Source organism: Macrobrachium rosenbergii, chromosome 48 (genome assembly GCF_040412425.1).
Source record: "Macrobrachium rosenbergii isolate ZJJX-2024 chromosome 48, ASM4041242v1, whole genome shotgun sequence".
Taxonomy (NCBI): domain Eukaryota; kingdom Metazoa; phylum Arthropoda; class Malacostraca; order Decapoda; family Palaemonidae; genus Macrobrachium; species Macrobrachium rosenbergii.
Window position 1 is genome coordinate 20097821 of NC_089788.1, and position 24166 is coordinate 20121986.

Consider the following 24166-nt stretch of genomic DNA (forward strand, 5'->3'; position numbering starts at 1 on the left):
CTCAACACTACATACTCTAAGGAGGAAAGAAAGTGCAAGATTCAGTAAGGAGTTGGAGAATAAAGTAAGCACAGAGCAATTCTGTCCATACACTGCTCAAGTAACCATGCAAAGAGGACACTTAAGACCAACGACCTTGTCAGTTTTCCAAGAATGAAGATTTTTCTGGTTCCTACAAGGGGCGAATATAATGACAACCTACCGATTGGAGATCTATGAAAACTCCGGAATAACTAGTAAAAGATTAAACAAAGAAACAACATCTAAGGTGTATATAATTAACATAAACAGAGATGAAAAAAATGAGACAGCAATCAGGAGATACTAAAAATAATAAGATAAGCTCTGTAGGAGCGATTCAAAGGATATGTGATAAAAAGATATCAAATATACTGATGAACCTTCATGCCAATGAGGAACATGCATTGGGCATACAGTAAAGTCATTTGTTCCACTCATTAGCGGGAGAGATGATGGTTATTAGTGTGAAGGGGTAACAGCCACCTAGTATGGTGTATATTGAAGTTTTAAAGGATGGTACAGAAATTTGCAGTGCCATCACAAACGAACAGAATAATGGTAAAAGTCAGAAAAAGAATAATTTTCCCAGATGGCATCAGAAAAAGAATAATTATCATGTATAACAGTATTATTCTCCATGTTTATTCAAGCGCATTCTGGTGTCTTTTAGTTTGCCCAGTAAAGATGCCGTTTTCAAAGTGGCTTGCTTTACATCATTGCTGCACAGAACTGTAAGACAAATGTTGCCATGAAGAAGAATCTTTACTATCTAACATGCCTTCCAAGTGCCTCTCATAGAATAAACGACCCAGACAAATTTGCCTTTGATCATCCACTTGCTTTCTCTGGAGTCAAACACCAAGAAAGTTTGCCTTTGACAGCCATTCCCACCTTTTCTAGTATCAAAGACTCAGAAAAGTTTGTTGTCAAGTGATGTCGACATCCTTTCCGAGTGTCTTCTCTAGACTCCCCGGGAAGTTTGCCTTCGACATCCATCCCCTCCCCCCAGAAATAAGAGAACTTTGCCCCTTGACACCCCATCAATGAGCCCTTCACAAAACTGAATGACGCAGAAAACTTTTCCTTTGACATTCTTTCAAAATCCAAATAACTGTACCTTTTACATCCGTTCTAAAGGCAGACACCTTTGGTTTTTCCCTTCCAAGCAAATGGGACCCAAGCTTTGCCTCTGACATCCCTTCCAAGTGTCTTCACTTTGAAAACTTTGCCTCTGACATCCTTCACTATGGTCATAGACCCAGAAAACTTTGCCTCTGACATCCCTTCCAAGTGCCTTCACTATGGTCATAGACCCAGAAAACTTTGCCTCTGACATCCCTTCCAAGTGTCTTCACTATGGTCATAGGCCCAGAAAACTTTGCCTCTGACATCCCTTCCAAGTGTTTACATCAAGGTCACAGCTCCAGAAAGCTTTGCCTTTGCGTCCCTTCCAAGTGACCTCACTAGAGTCAAAGATCTTGGAATCTTAGCCATCAACATCCCTTTCAGATGCCTTCATGAGATACAAAAACCCAGACAATTTTGCCTTTGAATCTCTTCAAAGCACATTCACTAAACTTAAACATCTAAACAACTTTGAACCTCACCAGCTTCACCTTTTTGAGGTGTCATTTCTCGCTGCTGAGTGCTAGACTTTCGTTTCACCCATCCTGCTATCAGTCATTTAAACAATGTCTTCTGAGAATTGTTCTTTCTCCAGATCTTTCTAAGGTTATTAGGTACTATGTAAAATGAACTGTTCCCAGGCTTATTAACATTCCTCTTTCAAGGAAGGAGAAAGAACGACCTAGAGAGTGCCTGAGTGAAAGAGGTACTGTAAAGGAAGGCGCTTTAGTACCCAGGAAGCTCGAAAGAACATGCAAGACATACGTGAACGACAAGGACATCTCTCTTACCCTCTCAATCATAATCCTTACATACGCCTTCCCGATCTATAAATTTTAGTCTCCTCTGTTCCCTTTACCATTAAATAGAGAAACATTTATTACCCTCGCCCATTCGTTTGGAATCTTTCATTCATCCAGACGTAGCTTGATCTGTCCTTCAGTTCAAGTTTTTCCACTGTACTACAGCAACTAATTATCAACAGCAATTTTCACAGGAATTCTCAAACCCACCCTAACCCCTCCCATTCTTTTAATTTCGTGTGGAACATCTTATTTCTATGAAGTCCTTTTTCACTTTCTCCAAAATTTTTATAACTCTCTCTCTCTCTCTCTCTCTCTCTCTCTCTCTCTCTCTGTTTATACATACATACATATATGTAAGTATATATGTATGTATATATATATATATATATATATATATATATATATATATGTGTGTGTGTGTGTGTGTGTGTGTGTGTGTGTGTGTGTGTGTGTGTGTGTGTGTGTGTGTGTGGGACGACTTGTACGAGTATGCACATAGAAAAAGATAGCGAGTGAGAGACTCGTCGAAAGTCACAGACATGAAACTGAGTGAGGCGAAACAATTCTGCGTCAAAAATTCAAAAGCAACGCGTTTAGTGTTTAATTGTTCCGAAGCATTCAAATTTTCTTTTAAAGGTTTAAATACGATTTACCAGACAGGTAGTATTTTTGCAGCGCAGATCTGTAGAATCATTAAAGGAATCGTTGATCCAACCGAACAGAGCAATGAGAACTATAGACTGTCATAATCGAAATCGATCAGAAAATGACTGCAATACTAAACAGTTAAATCTGAAGTTTTACATACATAAGATTATTTCATAGATTTGGTTATGAGAAGATTAAACTTATGAAAATTACAACTGAATATCACTTTTAGGTTTATTGAAAGATCAATCAAAACTCATAAGCCAGGAATCCCAGTCCTCTAAATTAATAAAATTTGGTGGCTAACTTTTGTATTACATTTTCTTTTTGAAAAGCGTTGGAATATTTGATCCGTTTAAGCTTCTATTTTGAAATTTTCCGTCGTAAGCTCTGACTACATCGAATATTAATTGTGATAACTGCTGAATATTTCTGATAGTGTAGTCCACTGTGTAAACCTTTTTGAAGCCAAACCAAACCTAATTTACATTGTTATAAAAAATACAATAGAAAACAGATAAAGCATAAAAGAGTACGTAGAAGCGGAAATAGTGGAAGAATTCCATAGTCTGTCAGAAGAGAGAATGAAGCTGCCAGGAAACCAAGCAAGGAATGCTAACTGCCAAAAAGTAAAATATTGGAAATTGTGTCCACTCTATCCTATACAAGAGGGTTTAGTGAATATCACTCTACAGAAACTTATATCTTTCTGCATGGCTTGCCATGTACTTCGAATAAAAGAAATTGCGTAACTTAAATTGATTATACGTATGAGTATATATTGTTTGCTTGTTGTGATGACCAAATAATGCTATCTACCGACATTCACCACCATACTGTTATTTCAATCTACTCGGAAATGGGTTTCAAAGAGTCGTTTACATGCCAAGGGGAACAATCATATTTCATCCTTCGAATTCCTCACATGCCCTGCTTTGAGAGTTTGATGGTTTATATCTCTGCCTTAGTGTGTAAGTGAAGTACATCATAGTTCTCTTGAGTATTTAACATTTGAAATGGTCAACTCATCATCCCAGTGGTGAGGGCACATTGTGAGATGTGCATGTCATCGTTAATCTCACAAACCATTTTCTTTTTCCTTCATTATCCATTTTTCCATTCCGTTGAATACATTGCGTGAAAAAATGTATAGACAGACTACAAAGGGTTGGAGTGTTTAATACTTCAATGAAAACCACAAAATTAAGATTAACTGCAAATAATACGTCTCGATTCTAATTATCTGCTTATGACTGAACGCCGTACCATATATTAATTAAGGTCTCCTGTTATATAAACTCTGATGTTATGTTAACAATTGTTTTAAACCATTGAGAGTATGACAAATAAAGCATTGACTCCTGATCATCAATTTAACAAGGTTTGCCTTATTTGCAAAAGAAAAGAGGAAAGAACAACAAGTTGAGGAAATATAGTAACAGTTAAATTGTCAAAGGGGACGACATTCTTTTTGCAAAGCTTTCACAGTAAAAGGCTTTACTTTTAACTGAAAGCAAATGGTGCATGCATGTGTGTCAGGGAATATATATATACAACATATCCCAGGGAACTGCCGTGCTATAAAAGTGGATACACTCACGGATCGATAACTTCAACTTTATGGGGTCACATGTTTAGATAGGCACTGCAATCACCTCCATTGCAGACGGTTGCTCCTTTGCGAACGAGTGACAGAAAATGCCATTAAAAGACCAAATTACAGTGGCCACTGGCGAATTTCGTGAAAATATTACTGCTGTTTTCTTGTTGAAATTAGAATAAGGCATCGCTTGAACATTTCATTAGGATAGTTACGATCCCTTCTGCATGTGTAATTATATACTTCTTCGCCTATTTTATATTTATAGAGAAATAATATAGATAAACGATTTCCAAGTTAATTATATCTAACTCCGATTAATTCTTAATTTTAAAAGACAATTAGTCGAGTTATTACTGTCAACTTCATAAATCTCTATATTATCTTTCGCCTAAAGGTTCTCTACGGTGATAAACCAGAAAACCAACGGTTTATTGTAATGTATGGTTATGTGTACATATAATAAAGACTTTAAAGTCTCGGGTGATATCAAAAGAATACTAAGAAATCAGATATTTGTTCGTTACGTGACAAGGTTTCTTCAGTGTCTCGTGACGAAGCGCATTTTCAACATCTTAAAGCTGTAAGAAAAATAAACACCAAAAACTGATCTAAATAACCGTGTATCTGGCATCAATGCAATCTTACTACCTAGTCCCTGTGTGTGGATACGGTGTGCAGTTGCTTCAGAGAGTCTTTGGCTATTTGTACAATTTTCAAAGGAAAAAGACCCTCCGTGCGAGGCGGACAGCAACCCAGTCCCCCATTGTAATGCAGATTATTCCATTCTACTACAACCTCCCCGAACTTCAAAGTCTAACTTCCTGCAAAGCTGAACAAACTCAGGGCATTGCTGGACGGACATTAAATGATTGTAGTACGAAGGCATCGTTGCTTAATGATTTTATTTATTACTTATTTATTTCATAGGTTTCTTAGTGTGTAAAAAGGTGATTAGATCGACACTATTAATTATGTCGTGATTTTGGTTACACTTACTGCGCTCCTTCCACTGCAAAATTACTTTAAAATAATTAGAAATACTAAGTGAAATCATTTAAGGTAATTCTCGTTATAACAGCAAAGTTTTAATTTTCCATTTAGCACTGAGATACGATTTTGATTATGTGAACAGAGCACTAACGTCTGTGATTTCTTAATTGTGATTATGAACAGCTAATATTCTGCACTCATTCTTTATTGCAGACTCCAGGAATCTGCTTTTCTCCAAGCATCACAAAGAAGAAAAAACAAAGTAAAAAATGAGCCCAAGTTCCTTCGGTGCAATCGAGTTTTCTGTACAGCGTATAATGTTGCATGAAACTCTCAGCTGGCCATAGTGGCCTGTGTTGTTGTGTTGCCAGCTGCACGATCATGGCTAACTTTAACCTTAAATAAAAAAAAAAACTACTGAGGCTAGAGGGCTGCAATTTGGTATGTTTGATGATTGGACGGTGGATTATCAACATACTAATTGTGGCCCTCTAGCCTCTGTAGTTTTTAAGATTTGAGGGCGGACAGAAAAAGTGCGGACGGACAGACAAATAGCCATCTCTACAGACAAAGCCATCCCAATAGTTTTCTTTTACAGAAAACTAAAAACTGGAGTCAGTTCTATTTCAGAATCTCCTTGTTAGCAGTAGACGCTCCCCATACATGGTAAGAGTGTAAGTTAATCAATCTCTAAGTTGCGGACTTGCTGCCATATTTCCTGGTCCTTTAATATTCACCAACCGCATGCTTGTCTAGAAGCATCAGAAAACTAGTGCTTGGGAGGTTCTCAGTCTGTCATGAGATTCTCGTAAGAGGAAATGAAGCTGATGTCAAGCGATCTAAATAAAACTTCATAGAACTAACCCCCCCTCCGCTATTTTATTTATTTTTATGAAAGGATTTATTCACTAAATATGATGTTTACCTATTTCACGGACACGAGAAACTGCGAACAAAATAAATAAATGAAAAAATACATTTTTTATAGGAAGATTTGTGATAATTTGTTCCCTGCTGTATTTCAGAAAATACTCAATATATTCGATTATTTATCAGACAGGCAAACTATATTTACATTTTGTCGCCTACTTTGTTTGTCATTGTTGTCACAAAGCGAAAATTCATTTCACATATATTACGGCAAACAGAAGTCAAAGGCTAATGCGCTTTAAAGCAAACACGCTGTTTCAACAGTTATGGTCGTTAGCTCAGTTGGAACAGACATTAAAAAAAAAATCAATGTTATGTTATCAATAATTTACAAAATGATTTACAAAGCAATTATCTCTGTATTTATACAACAGCAACTACAAAAACAGACCAAAGGCCTTTAGGTGGTAAAATAATTTTGAAGTATCCTTTTAGAGTCTGGCAAACAATTAGAGCAAATAGCGTAATGATTGCACAGAAGATTAGCAAATATTCCCGGAAGGACGGAATCTATTTGCCGAAAGTCTTAGTACACAAAGGTTTTCTGGATTCCTTCAAGGAAACTTGCTCGCCTTTTTCCAGATACCCAAGGGTACATATCAGTAGCCTTTTACGCAAGAGGCTGCAGCTAAACATGATCTTCATTGAAACCTCATGCATAGGCATCTGGAAAAAGAATTCTTCAACATCAGGCCCAGGTACTCTGCCTAACTTTAATTATAGAGAATGCTATCAAAAAAGAAAGAAAAAGAAGAAGAAGAAAAAAAGAAGAAGGAGAAGAAGAATATATATATATATATATATATATATATATATATATATATATATATATATATATATATATATATATATATATATATATATATTGAAGGCTCCACAAATAAAAAGATAGATTTTAACGATAAAGTAAAGCTCCTTTTGCTGAAAACCACGAAAAAGTTCGTGAACACTTCAAATCTAAAATCCGTTTACTTTTCACTCTCCTGAAGATATCGGTAGTTTGTTTCATTATATTTGAGCTAAATAAAAGAAAAAAACCTGATGCCTATATTTATAATTTCCATGGTGATAACTCTAAGGAAAATCACGTAGGGAGACCGGCAGATCCACCTTGGAAAGATTAACTGAACGCTAGCGATCAATAAGATATAGTTCAGACAACTCGGGGATTTTCGCAAACAGAAGGGACACCATAAACTGGAGTGAAACTGATTTGTTTTTCACAAGTAACTACCTGAACAAAAGGAAGATTTTGAAATTATCATTAAAACTGGGGATATGAATCTGTCAGGAGGACACTAGAAAACGAATTCCACAGACGCATTAATTTTGAGAACCATTCTCAAGTAAGTGTTCCGGTGGATACGTCCACTAAGGCCGGGTATTCATGCTCAGGTTTACCTGTCAGTTCATCGAAACTGGCGTTAAAACTTACGTGTGGACGACAGTTTGTAGGCGGAGTCAGTTCATTCACCAGAACTGATGAACTGATGGAATTACCTATAGTTCTTTCGATTGACTGACAGGTGATCTCACGTGTGGACGGGTAAGCAATGATATTATGACAGTTCACCACCGAACTTTGCCTGGGAAGGATTTCAGCCGCTCTGACCAGAATATGAATAAACTATGTACAGGCCTAATTCATTTCATTGTTAGACCCTGTGGCACTATTTGTAGACCGTTGTGAGTCCAAATCATATAATAATAATAATAAAAAAAAATTTTCATGTGACACAGACAATTTGGTATAGGCCTAGGCCTAGTGTTCTGCATTTTTATGAAAGGTATTACTAGTGAAAGTAGGCTTCACGTTCCATTTCATAAATAACTGAACCAACCCCAGGTCTAATTTAACCTTATATTCATTAATATTATATGAAAATAGACATCTCTCTTTAATAGGCAATATTTAGACGCATACTCTGCTACGCCTTTTTGCTTCTTAACTATTTTTAAGTGAATTGCCGCGGCAGCTAGTCTATGTAGGTCCACCTCCATAACAGCCAGCGGAGTTTCCATCGCAGCCATATAGTGTTGCCATGACGAAGGTTAGGCGAACACTGAGGGCGATGTCCTAGAGTTGACGGTCCGACTGACAGTTCTACTCCTTATGTGTGAATACTCATCCATCAAATGGCTGTGGGTGAACTGACAGGTAAACCTGAGCGTGAATACCCGGCCTAAGACTCAAAGCAAGTGAAGAGCTACCAAGGACTAAACTATGGCACATTGACCCTTCCATCACCAGATTCCACAGCCTTCAATCCAACCGAAGTCATTATTCCATATCTGTATAATTCATAGAAATACTCAAGTCGCTTAACAACTCTCTATATTCACAGTATTCAAAATGTATGGGTTTTGTTGAATTAGTAGTGGTTTCACGGGTATTTAAAATTTCTCGGGAAACTATTAGTTATAGCAAAAAAAACACAATTTTATATATATGTATGTATATATATATATATATATATATATATATATATATATATATATATATATATATATATATATATATATATATATATATATATATATATATATATATATAGCCTATATCTGGTGTCGTTTCATGTCGCTTACATGCTGCTCTCCACCCTATATGCACACATGCACAAAAACAAACTAAATACCGGGTACCTAATTAAATGATGTGTTCAGCTGAGGCACAATGGGCATTTATGTAAACGGACTAATCGTTCCTTGCACAATATTATCTTCTCCTTCTTCGCCTCACAACAAAGGCATGACGATTCTTTGTACCCCCAGACTCTAATAATTCCTCGTTTCAGGAAAAGGTAGTCCTCATGGGACGTAAACATTCCATTACCGCCCATTGGATGTTTGTGCGCAATCTTCTGAGAAGCAGAAACTTATGGTTGTATATGTAGGGACGTAAAATTTCCTCGCGAGAATAGAAGTACAGTTAAAATATAATTAAATCATCTATTAGAGTAATATTTTAAAAAAATGTCGCACATTTTAAAGGAGGTGACAGTTTCTAGAAGTTGGCAGAAGCAGATGTATAAAAATGTGACGTCGATCTGAATTATTAGTCATTTTATACCCGTTTATCTGTTTCTCTCTTTTACTCTATACCCGTCTCTTTGTCTGACTTTCTCTCTTATGATTACAATTCTACCCTGCTACAGTTACTCTGTCAGAATGTCAGACGAATATTGAACCAGGTAAATCCATTTCAACATACCCAAACCCAAAATAGTGTAATTTACAAATCACCGGTGACAGCATTTTAAAATGTTTACCTAATTATATTCGCCATAATTAACTGCAAGCAGGAAGCAGCCTAAAAGCCAGACAATATTCACTACACCGTGGGATAGTTCTTCATTGGAGGATGGGTAGAGCTCTCGGCTAGCACGCTGTTGGCTCAGCGTTCGACTCTCCGACCGGCCAATGAAGAATTAGAGGAATTTATTTCTGGTGATAGAAGTTCATTTCTCGTCACAATGTGGTTCGGATTCCACAATAAGCTGTAGGTCCCGTTGCTAGGTAACCAGTTAGTTCTTAGCCACATAAAATAAATCTAATCCTTCAGGCCAGCCATAGGAGAGCTGTTAATCAGCTCAGTGGTCTGGTTAAACTAAGATATACTTAACTACACCGTGGGAATAACTTACTCCCAAAGTGAATTATTTATGACACATACCTCGCCAGGATTCGAACCTATGCCTTTTGGGCTTAACACAGAAGAAACAGGGACTTACTACATAGTTATTTCTCTTGACAGCCGAATGAATAAATCCGATTTCGTCTATATCAAACCGGAAGCTTAGGGCCAAATCCTGGCTGGGACCAATGCACTTATATGTATGTAATTCCCTCTTGTTATACCTTATTTCTTAGGTATAATGAATTTGATATTTGGGCAAGGCGATACTTGCAGCTTATTGTTAATATGTGTGTGATTGTAAAAAAACTCACGCGAGTACATTCACCAGATTTACACACACACAGACTATGTATACTGTATATATATATATATATATATATATATATATATATATATATATATATATATATATATATATAATATATATATATACATATATACATAATATATATACATATATATATATATATATATATATATGTATATATATATATATATATATATATATTTATATATATATATATATATATATACATATATATATATATATATATATATATATATATATATATATATATATATATATATATATATATATATATATATATATATATATATATATATATATATATATATATATATATATATATATATATATATATATATATATATATATATATATATATATATATGTATATATATATATATATATATATATATATATATATATATATATATATATATATATATATATATATATATATATATATATGTATATATATATATATATATATATATATATATATGTATATATATATATATATATATATATATATATATATATATATATATATATATATATATATATATATATATATATATATATATATATATATATATATATATATATATATATGTATATATATGTATATATATATATACATATATATATATATATATATATATATATATATATATATATATATATATATATATATACATATATATATATATATATATATATATATATATATATATATATATATATACATATATATGTATATATATATATATATATATATATATATATATATATATATATATATATATATATATATGTATACATATATATATGTATATATATATATATATATATATATATATATATATATATATATATATATATATATATATATATATATATATATATATATATATATATATATATATGTATGTATATATATATATATATATATATATATATATATATATATGTATATATATATATATATATATATATATATATATATATATATATATATATATATATATATATATATATATATATATATATATATATATATATATATATATATATATATATATATATATATATATAAATATGTGTGTGTATATATATGTATATATATATATGTGTGTGTGTGTATATATATATATATATATATATATATATATATATATATATATATATATATGTATATATATATATATATATATATATATATATATATATATATATATATATGTGTGTGTGTGTTACAAGAAACAGAATTAACACTATTTTATATGATATATCTTTCTTCAGGAAAAATATGAAGGTTATGATATACACATTTTCCCTCTCTCTCTCTCTCTCTCTCCCGAACCTCTCTCTCTCTCTCATCGTTTTAGCTCACCCACCCGACCACACTCATTCTCTCAAAGCAATTAAATGGACTATTTAAAGAAACGCAATAGTTTCTACAAAAATAGGTTTATTATTCAAATAACCCAACAAGAAATGAATAAAACAAAGCAAAGATTAAAATGCATAATAAATGAATTATCGAGTCAGATAACTAAACTCTGAACTGCAAAACACTTCTGATTAAAGAAGTCTCATTATGGCTAATATGAAAATATCCAAACTCACACATATCCCCAAATCAATAACTAAAGTCATGTCAAAAAACAGTCTACCACATCAGAACCAGTCCACAGACATCTATCGAAAGAATTAAACATGATAGAAAACTCCAAAATATATGAAATGCAAAATACAATAATGGAAATAAAATGCATAGCCAAGATATGGCAATAACATGACAAAATAATAATATAAAAGATATGAATATTCATATTAAATCTCCCACACCAGTTCAAAAGTTCATAATGATTAGAAAATCATGGTAAAAATCACAAGTTCAATTTCCTCCCATAAAACAGAGATTTCAAACTCTACCTTATCTGCCGTTTCAAAGCCTGGATCCTCTCCAAAGCTACGTCTAGACAACTGCAGCTTTATCACGTTAATGAACGATCAAACTCACTTTTAGGGCAGATTTTGGCATAATCTAGGTCAAATTAACGTACGTACTCATGAATATACATAATCTAAAGATCACCTGACTGCCAATATTGCTGAGGTTCTCACGCAGATAGCTGAGAATCAAACATTTTGAATACAAAGAAATCTTCAGTACCATCTCCAAAAATTCTTTCATCACATCTTAAAGCATTAGCTATGAAAGAACTTTAAAATTGAGCAGCCATAAATATATATATATATATATATTCTTCGTTAAATAAAGAAAACTTATGTTTCACAAAAAGAACTCTAAATAATAGTTACCTGAATGTTAAAATTATCTAAAACCTGAAGACCTTTGGAAATCTTCAGTCTCCGGCCAGAAGAACAAGAGAAAATTCTCCGAACTCCAAAGTCTCCAGGAACAATCTCCGAGATGCTTCAAATTGTCTGGGAGCCTTCAGAGAGAGCAAGTGTCATATTTGAAAACATGAGTGAGAAAAACCAAAGAGTAGGGTGAAGGAAGGGTCTGACCCAGAGGCTGCTTCCTTGGAAGAAGGCAGGTATCCTGCCAGGCTGGGGAAGCAGGCCTGGAGACAGCCCAAGCCCCTCAAGGATGGGCCCTAAAAGCCCCCAAGGCTTGCCAGTCTTTTGAGGGCAGTTTTGAAGGGAAGGGTCCAACCCATAGGCTGCTTCCTTGGAGGAAGGCAGGTATCCTGCCAGGCTGGGGAAGCGGGCCTGGAGAGGGCCCAAGAACTTCAAGGATGAGGCACAAAAGCCCCCAAGGCTCGCCAGTCTCTTGAGGGCAGCCTTGAAGGGAAGGGTCCGACCCAGAGGCTGCTTCCACGGAGGAAGGCAGGTATCCTGCCAGGCTGGGGAAGCAGGCCTGGAGAGGGCCCAAGAACTTCAAGGATGAGGCCCAAAGGCCCCCAGGGCTCGTCGGTCTCTTGCGGGCAGCCTTGAAGGGAAGGGTCCGACCCAGATGCTGCTTCCTTGGAGGAAGGCAGGCATCCTGCCAGGCTGGGGAAGCAGGACTGGAGAGGGCCCCAAGAACTTCAAGGATGAGGCCCAAAAGCCCCCAAGGCTTGGCATTCTCTTGCGGGCAGCCTTGAAGGGTAGGGTCCGACCCAGAGGCTGCTTCCTTGGAGGAAGGCAGGTATACTGCCAGGCTGGGAAGCAGGCCTGGAGAGGGCCCCCAAGAACTTTAGGGATAAGGCACAAAAGCCCCCAAGGCTCGGCATTCTCTTGAGGGCAGCCTTGAAGGGCAGGGTCCAACCCAGAGGCTGCTTCCTCGGAGGAAGGCAGGTATCCTGCCAGGCTGGGGAAGCGGGTCTGGAGAGGGCCCAAGAACTTCATGGATGAGGCACAAAAACCCCCAAGGCTCGCCAGTCTTTTGAGGGCAGCCTTGAAGGGAAGGGTCCAACCCAGAGGCTGCTTCCACGGAGGAAGGCAGGCATCCTGCCAGGCTGGGGAAGCGGGCCTGGAGAGGGCCCAAGAGCTTCAAGGATGAGGCCCAAAGGCCCCCAGGGCTCGCCAGTCTCTTGAGGGCAGCCTTGAAGGGAAGGGTCCGACCCAGAGGCTGCTTCCACGGAGGAAGGCAGGTATCCTGCCAGGCTGGGGAAGCGGGCCTGGAGAGGGCCCAAGAACTTGAAGGATGAGGCCCAAAGGCCCCCAGGGCTTGTCGGTCTCTTGAGGGCAGCCTTGAAGGGAAGGGTCCGACCCAGATGCTGCTTCCTTAAAGGAAGGCAGGCATCCTGCCAGGCTGGGGAAGCAGGACTGGAGAGGGCCCCAAGAACTTCAAGGATGAGGCCCAAAAGCCCCCAAGGCTCGGCATTCTCTTGCGGGCAGCCTTGAAGGGCAGGGTCCAACCCAGAGGCTGCTTCCTTGGAGGAAGGCAGGTATACTGCCAGGCTGGGAAGCAGGCCTGGAGAGGGCCCCCAAGAACTTTAGGGATAAGGCACAAAAGCCCCCAAGGCTCGGCATTCTCTTGAGGGCAGCCTTGAAGGGCAGGGTCCGACCCAGAGGCTGCTTCCTAGGAAGAAGGCAGGTATCTTGCCAGGCTGGGGAAGCGGGTAGCGACATGCAGCAGAGTCAACAGGAGGCTAGTCAGAATCCTCCACAGTCCTGCTTAACTTTGGGAGGGGGGGGGTTTGTTCCTTCTGGTTTGTTTCTTCTTTGCCTGGACTTCCTCCGCTTTTTCCTTCCACTTACCAATTTGGCAGAGCAGTTCTTCATCTCTTGGGCCTCTTCTCGAACGAACCCAATTTTCCCTCTTTCGTCGTTGAGTTTTTCCTTCAACGAGACAATTTGCATTTCCTTCTCAGCCAAGTCCCGTTGGAGCGACTGATTTCGATCGTCCGGCTTCTGGACCTCTTTTCCATGGATGTATGTCAAGAGCGCCATTTCTTGCTCGAGGAACATGAAGTTCTTGGCGTGAGACTCACGGGCGTCCTTCCAGCTCTTTCCTCATCTTCTTTCTCTCTGCTTCATGGGCCTTCACCTTTTCCTTGAGATAGGCAATGTAGACCTCATTCACATTTTTTCCATCTTCCAGTTCGAGTATATTTCCTTTGTTCTTTTCAAGGTCTGTTTCTTGGCAAGCAAGGAAGTCCTTCAGTTGTTTGATATCCTTTTCTTTCTTAAGCAAGCCATTCATGATCAGTAATTACTGAAGGAATTCCTTCAAACTTGGCAAAAATGATCGTGAATGGGGTTGTTTGAGGCCTGTCAGTACAACTGTCAGTTACACTGATGAGAATCAAACTCTGCTTGATTTTGGAGGCGGGGCTAACGCGCACTGAAGGGAACATTGACCGTGAATGGCTACCAGTCAGTTAAGTTATCAGTGTGAACCGCATGGCCAGAGTGTGAGGAATGCTGGTGCAGAGATTTGAGTGAGGTTTAAGTAGTTAAAATGCCGGAAGATAGAGAATTTTGGGGCGAATTTATTCAGTTATACAAAGAACAGCCATGCCTTTGGCAAATTAAGTCAAAACATTATCTGAATAAATATAATAAAAACGAAGCGTATGGAAAATTAGCAGAAAAACTTAAAGAAAAGTATCCTGATGCAACCACAGACTTAGTGAAGAAAAAAATCAACATCTACAGGAGTAATATTAGTATCCTGCTTTTTAATATAAGGAGTAACACAGGAAAGCAACTGATCATAGGTTTCCTCGTCCATTCTTAAATAATTAAGCCAGTCTTGTGGTTCAAATCTCAGTTCTTCCATCAAAAATATGTGTGATTTTAAATCCCTTCCCTGTAGCCAATCCTTACACCATTTTGATTTAGTCTTTCTTCGTTTCTTTAAAGTAGAATGCGCCGCAACAAGCCCTAATCCCATCAACAATAACTCATTATCAAAAAATAGAGGAAGCCATTTCGATTGTCTAATCACCACGGCAGTCTATCCTACACTGATGAACGCACTGACCGTTAGTGGACGTCCTAGTTCTGACACTGAAGGAATTCCTTCAGTAATTACTGATCGTGAATGGGCTGCTTTAATCATGGCATCCTCCCATTCCTCATTTTTCTTCTTTAGGCATTCGTTATTCGAGGAAAGGTCCTTATTTTTTGTTTTCAAATTTTCCTTTTCATTTCCTGAGCATCAACAAGAGCTTTTCGAAGCTCTTCAACACAGGACCACTTTTTCCTTAACTCCTCCTCTAAATCCTCATTCTTTTGGATATGAAATTCTTCCTTCGGAATGGTGTCATCAATTTCAACCTAGTTGTCCCAGTTCCTAAGGTCAGACTTAATCGTATTGGCCTTTCCATGTAGATGGCTAGTTATTCCTCCAAAAACACTCTTAACAATATCATGTCCAAAGTTTTGAATTCCCTTTATAAACAATAACACTAATCCAAAAAGATTCATAGCCAACAATTGTGCACAAACGTTTTGTTAATACTGGAAACATGTTACCTTTTCTTCTACTTCTTCAAAGCATATTTTACTTCCAGATGATTCTAACGGAAACTGGAATTTAAAAAAAGGGAGAATAAGACAAATTTCCACATATGTTTTGAGAAAAGTGTTGAAGTCTTCAGTTCAGGCCAAATAAGATTCCAGAGGAAAAGAATTTGTCTCTTGTACATGTTTCTAGAAATGGACTCGGAATCTAGACTCTACAAATACTGACCAGACCTAAAAATTACTTAGCTATTGGCGTCTCTCATTAAATCTGTTATATAAACCATTGACTAAAATCGTTAAGAGCCTCGTATCTATGCATACAAAGTGTAATTAGTAAAGCTATGGCATTTTACCTTATATATACGCTCATATTCATTCTCATTCATTCATACATACACACATATATACATACATACATACATACATATATATATATATATATATATATATATATATATATATATATATATATATATATATATATATATATATACACGTGTGTGTCTGTGTGTGTGTGTGTACATGTGTAAAAAGGTCATATGGCCGTAGCCTTCTTAGCTGCAGTCAAGGGGGCATCTAGGAAAAGGCATACGTACAGTATATCATATCACAGTTTATTATTTAGCAATGTCACATCACGTAATCAAGGCTAAACTGACCTAAAAAGACACTCTTCTCTTTAGCTCAGTTTAGCCTTGGTGATGCCATGTGGTATTGCTATGTGCTGTTGTCAGCAATAATAAAGCATGATATGATATAATGCCTTTTCCTGGATGTTCCTTTGATATACATTATATATATATATCCTGATATATATATTATATATATATATATATATATATATATATATATATATTATATATATGTATATATATATATATATATATATATATATATATATATATATATATATATATATATATATATATATATATATATATATATATATATATATATATATGTATATATATGTATATATGTATATATATGTATATATATATATATATATATATATATATATATATATATATATATATATATATATATATATATATATATATATATATATATATATATATATATATATATATATATATATATATATATATATATATATATATATATATATATATATATATATATATATATATATATATATATATATATATATACATATATATATATATATATATATATATATATATATATATATATATATATATATATATATATATATATATATATATATATATATATATATACATATATATATATATATATATATATATATATATATATATATATATATATATATATATATATATATATATATATATATATATATATATATATATATATATATATATATATATATATATATATATATATATATATATATATATATATATATATATATATATATATATATATATATATATATATATATACATCATCATCATGATCCAGGTGCCATATCCCCAAAGACATCGGCAATCATGGCTCGCCACTCCTCTCTATTTCCAGCTCTCTGCAGCAACTGAGCTGCAGACATTCTTCCTCCAGTCATTCTCAGCAATCCATCCATATATTTTTGTCTAGGTCTTCCTCTCAGCCTCCTTCCATTGATTTTACCAGTGAGAGAAAGATGTTCTAGTTCTTGTCTTTTCACTATGTGACCCACAAACCGCATTTGTCTACCTCTCACTGAAGCCAAAAATTCTCTCTCAACGCCTACTCTCTCTAATACCTCCTCATTAGTTTTCCTTTCTGTCCATGATATTTTCAGCATCCTTCTCCAAAACCACATTTTTGCAGCCTGTAACCTCTCCTCGTATGCCTTCCTCAAGGTCCAAGTTTCACAGCCATACAACAATACAGACCAAATAAAACATTTCACAAACATCCTCCTTAGATTCATAGATATTTTTGAGTTGGTGACTAGTTTCTTGATCTTACCAAATGCATCTTTTGCCATGGATATTCTCTTAATGAATATATATATATATATATATATATATATATATATATATATATATATATATATATATATATATATATATATATATATATATATATATATACATATACATATACATATACATATACATATACATATATAAGCATTAAGGTACAAATATCCTTTAATATTCAATTCGTTCTCCCTCAGAAATAATATATTTTCATATGTTACCCGAGGGGGAATTTTTTAGTTGATAATAAGTTCGTCGTCTTGTGGGCTCGAACCACGGAAGGACAACAACTCAGGACTACAGTGATGAGCCATAAACCACACAACCATCAAGGGAAGTAAAAGTCGATACTGGTTCCCACCTACAAATCACTAGTGAACTCAGGTATTTGTAATTATTACATACATCAACCCACCTCTACCTCTCCCTCTCTCTCTCTTTTGGTGCAATCAGGAACTATTTCAATTTTTATCAGATGAATTTCATTATTTCCTTTAATCTCTCTCTCTCTCTCTCTCTCTCTCTCTCTCTCTCTCTCTCTCTCTCTCTCTCTCTCTCTCTCTCATTCGTTTGATGCAATATTGAACTATTTCAGTTTTGGTTCAATTTCTTACTTCCCTTAATTCTCTCTCTCTCTCTCTCTCTCTCTCTCTCTCTCTCTCTCTCTCTCTCTCTCTCTCTCTCTCTCTCTCTCTCTCTCTGTATGTACATTATGTCTCTTATTATTGTTATTTGTTTGACCGTTAACAACCACAAATTGCTCTCACTCAGCGTACAGGTCACAGCAATTGAAGGTCGGGCACTTCGTTCCTGTCCGCATGCTGCTATGTACACCTGTACCCAGGTAAATAAATTATAGTCAGTACCAAGTTCTGTCTCTTTGACCTAACAACTGGTGACCCAAGGAGAGGGCAACTGGTGACCCAAGGAGAGGTGGTAAACACAGCGGTTTTGGCTTCGCCATTAATGGACTTACTACGGTCGCTTTACCTTCAGAGAGCCCTTAACGGAAACATATGGCGACAAAGTCTAGGCCTCTGAAAGCTCCTTCCTCGGGGAACATCCACGCCACTAACAGACTAATTACAGCGTACCTCCTTCATGTACTTTAAACAGACAAATTTATTTCTAAGTTCAAAAGTTATATGCAGAGTTCACAATCTCGAAAAGATTTACTGTTATCTGACAACAGTGTAAGATTTAAGTATTTCTTAATCAAGATTAATTCACAAAACTTTAATTTATCAAGAAAGCAATTTGGTTAAGTAAGATTCAAACCACTAACTTTCACTCAAGTTTTAACCATATACCTGATTAATTAAACCCAACACAAGTGTCCACCAAAATATTACTGACTGCATTCCATACAATTATTCTCTGAAATCTCTATAATAAGTATGCACTGACAAAATTGCTAAGCAATCACCAACACAAAACTTTGGAAAACACTAATTATAAAATTAGAGTAATATGATAACACAGACATATAAGAATGAAATATGCAAAAATGGAAATACACCAACAGCCATTTCACTAAGACAAAAATATGTTTAAAGATTATATCAATCTTTCAAAAGATTACCTTCACTTTTAAAAAAGGTTAAACTCATGTCTTCCTAAGACTTTCTCAAAGACAACACTGCCAAGTCACAATTATATGTACTTAGTAAAGTACAGTTAGCAGCAAGACACATTAGAACTCACTAAAAGAGATATTATCCACCTCTTATCAAAATAATAATTCTCTTTTACCTAGAACATCACTTTAACCCTTAACATAATATAAAACCAGTAAACATCACATTACCTTTTACAAGTGGTACACCATTATACACTTTCTACAATGCTTGTAAAATACCAATATCATTCTTACAAAATGTATACACTTCGTGGGTGAATTTAAACAAAACTTGTACAAATAAGAGAGTAACCAGTATAACACCCTTATACATGAATGGTAATTGAGAGAGAGATAACCTTATGTCAGCAACCCCTTTGGCTAACTAACTGTTTCTGATTCAGTACTCCTCTTTTATCTTCAAGCCATCCCAGAATACTTAAAGAATACACATAGGGAATTCACAGAGCACCTTATTCCTCTTCTACAGAATACCCAAAGAATATACACAGAGAATTCTAAGGCTCAGAAGGAAATATGCCAGAGCTCTTATCTTATGATTGACATCGTCCGTTCACTCAAAACACCTGGACAAACAGAGAGAAGTGTTTTGCAACCAAATCCTGAGTTGGCTGTCAGCATGTCAACGTCACTCTCTCATTTCCCCATCCTTTCACTCAAGTTTATGGAAAATATAATAGACATAGATAAAGATAATAACTTCAGAATAGGCACACAGAACAAATGTGTAACAAGTTTTTGGCCAATAACTGTCAACTCGTCAACGATAACCAAAGAGGCCCTTGCCTTTCTTCTTTCACCCCAAACAACTGTGTCAATACAGGATGTGGCTAAGTGATAATGGTTCAAAAATATCTCCCTCTTGCTACAGCATTAACACTCTATACTCGTTTTAATATGCTGCACAATATATTAAACAAATGGAAAAAAGACATATCTAAACATATTTCAGAATCACATGATATACAATTTATCTGTAAGAAAAAGACATTTTAAAATCATATCATCAAATGACAAATCTGGAAGCAAAACAAAAATTTCACAGACACATATCACACTTGTAGAATGGTTTATATATATATATATATATATATATATATATATATATATATATATATATATATATATATATATATATATATATATATATATATATATATATATATTATATATATATATATATATATATATATATATATATATATATATATATATATATATATATATATATATATATATATATATATATATACATATATATATATATATATATATATATATATATATATATATATATATATATATATATATATATATATATATATATATATATATATATATATATATATATATATATACATATATATATATACACATACATATACATATATATATGTATATATATACATATAGATATTAAATATATGTCAAATAACTAATACCTTACATTATTGTGTGCAGAATGCTCTAGAATGCACTTATTTATGATAGTTCCTTCTATTGACAAGCACACTTACAGGCAGGTTTAAACTAAAGTAATTTTAAACTTTCAGTTCTTAACCAGAGCCAAAAAAGGTTATTCTTCGTGTGTGCTTGCTCTATCGTATTCCAATATCCTATTAGAACATATTTTGCTTTTCAAGATAATTCAGACTATACTTGACACCTTTTACAGACAGAAAGCGCTTCTCTTCTCCAGAAATACACTGACGCTGCAAAACCCAAAGCTCTTTCAAATAGGATGGAGTCACAAATAAGTCATGAAATCAAGGAATTCTTTCAGTGAAAATTGGCTCGTTTCACGTCAGATCTCTCTTTTCTCCTCTCGATTTTTTCTAAATTTTGCTTCGAATTTGAAGAAAGAACAGCAGTTGCTATGAAACAAGAAAGTGCAATAACTCCGTATGTCTAAAAATTAAGGCGGCATTACAACTGAGCATCATTAAAAGTCACAATGATCTCTAAGTTAATCAATTTCCTTACTTTTTTAGGGGATACTCTTGTGCCAAGTTACGAGGTCACTGTGGCTATTACAAATACATGACTGTCCGGTAAAACTTGATGCCGTGACTGAGAGGCGCTCACACTACTTTGCTAGGTCTGTGGATCTCTCCCAGCATACCGGCAAAACGTAAATCTTTTTGTAAATAGGTACTAGCAACGGGTCTAGCAAATTCATCACTGAACAAGTAAAAAATGCGGCTAAGTTTCTTCTGCTCAATCGACTTTTCTGTACAACGTATAATGCTGTATAAATCTATCAGCTACGACCGGTAGCGCTACAGTTGCTGCCCAGATACGGTAGAGTATGGGTGCGTCGCACGCCTCCGGAAAGCGCTGCCAGACGCACGACCCGCTGCTAACTTTAACCTTAAATAAAATAAAAACTACTGAGGCTAGAGGGGTTGCAATTTGGTATGTTTGATGATTGGAGGGTGGATGATCAATGTACTAATTTGCAGTCTTCTAGCCTCAGTAGTTTTTAAGATCTGAGGGCGAACGGACCCGACAAAACCGGCACAATAGTTGTCTTACAGAAAACTTAAACTTCCTGAAAAGCTGGAAAGCTACACTCTTCCAAAGAGGAAAAAGGCGTATGGTAACATATTTCATAGCAAATGATTAACGATGGAAATCTTTATGACATATCTCTGTTCCTATAAAATTTAAAATCATCTCTTACGTGAGCAATACATCCTGGAGAAATTTCATACATTGTAAAGAAAACTGATGATAAATAGGGAATTTATCCTCTGTTTTCTTTTGCAAATGCACGTTATTTCTTCTTGAGCAAAACAGAGATCTTGCAGATTTTTAAAATTCTAGTTGCCACTTTTTGCAGCATTTTCCCCAGCTATCGTAGAGAGCACCTTCACGTGCCGATAGGTAACAGGTTATATTCTCTCCGTAAATGGCAGGGAATCACTTTTCTGCACACGCTTGCAAAAACGCAGCTGGAAACTGTGAGGGTAATTCGAAAATACTTTTAAATGTAAAGTCTCACTTTCGTTGCAAAATGACTCGTGCAAAAGCACACATGCACACTGAATGTTAACACACCACAAAATCATATTCATACAACTTGTTCACAGAAGTGAAACAATGTTACGTTTACAGTAGAGACTGGAATTAAGATAAATAAGTAATTTAACCAATTAAAAATAAATACAATAAGAAGTCAAATAACAAAAATATACGCATTAAACAATCTATTTAAGAAAAGATAATTTTAAAAGTATGTAGGAAAAGGCTAATAAATGTATTTGATAACTTTCATTACGAATTAATTTTTTAACAGCTCTTTCCTCTGACTTCGCAACGTTGTGTATTTATTCACAATTTTCAGTATTCACAATTGCGAAAGTTACTGAGGTTGAAATTAGAAGCCTTCACTGAAATTACTAGGAAATAATGAATATTTGTATTAACTATTTAAGTCTGATTCACTGCACAAGAAAAAAAAATATTCTTTTAAGAATTCATGAATTCTGTAAATTAACAAAAAAAGTATTGTAAACTATACCAAACTTTTTAATGGCCGGCACCATGATCGACTGACATTTCCACATTTTCTTATCATTTTACTGTTCGAAACAGAGGACTGATCATTGCATGATTCTTGACCGATTGCTTTTCCTCATCACCAGGACCTCTGGAGGAATTATGCTGACCAGTCTATCAGTCACAATGGTATTGACTGCTCTGTACTTTCAAATGAGAAGAGTAATGGTGTTTGGGTAATTGACTTGGGTATTATTTAGCCAATATTAGTTAAACGTAACTACCACGCATAATTGTTTGAACTTAAAAAAATCATTTTGAGTTTTAGATCTGCATCAGTTAGAAAAGAATCAAACCCCTGATTTTCCTTAGCTTCCTTCCTCTGTGATTCACTTTTGGGTTTGTGTTGATGAATCTGTATAACTACGTTATGTTGCGCCCAGACTCCACAGCGAGAGAGTTCCTTTGAATTGATGCTACGGAGCACAGGTGTCTATGATCATTGATGGGAGTTGATGATAACAGAACATTATTAGGGTGTAAGTTTTGGATGAATTAATCATATATCGTATAACAGAGAGAGAGAGAGAGAGAGAGAGAGAAAGAATGATGGTAATTATCATGATAAGAACAGTTAAAGTTTGAAGAAGTGATGAACAATGATTGATGAGATGAAAGACTAATATCGGGAAATCCAATTTTAAATCTTTTATATTTACCAATTTGTAAAAATAATCACAAAGACATAGCTCTTTAATATTTAACTCAAAAAAATATAGAACATATAAATACAATAAGATTCAATTGAAAACCCCCACTGAAAGTACGTAATCAAAGATATGAAAACAAAAGTTAAAGGCGAGACCAAAGGAGGTTCCGATTAACTTTCTCACTTTCTGCAACCCCTGAATATTAAATTTATAAATCAGTGCTTCAATCAATCACTCCCCTCACATATAATTGATCTCGGAAGGGAGTCATTAGTAGAATCATTTTGAGGACGATTGTCTCAGTAATTATGGTTTTACATTACTTCAATGTATGTCCATTTTCAAAACACGTAT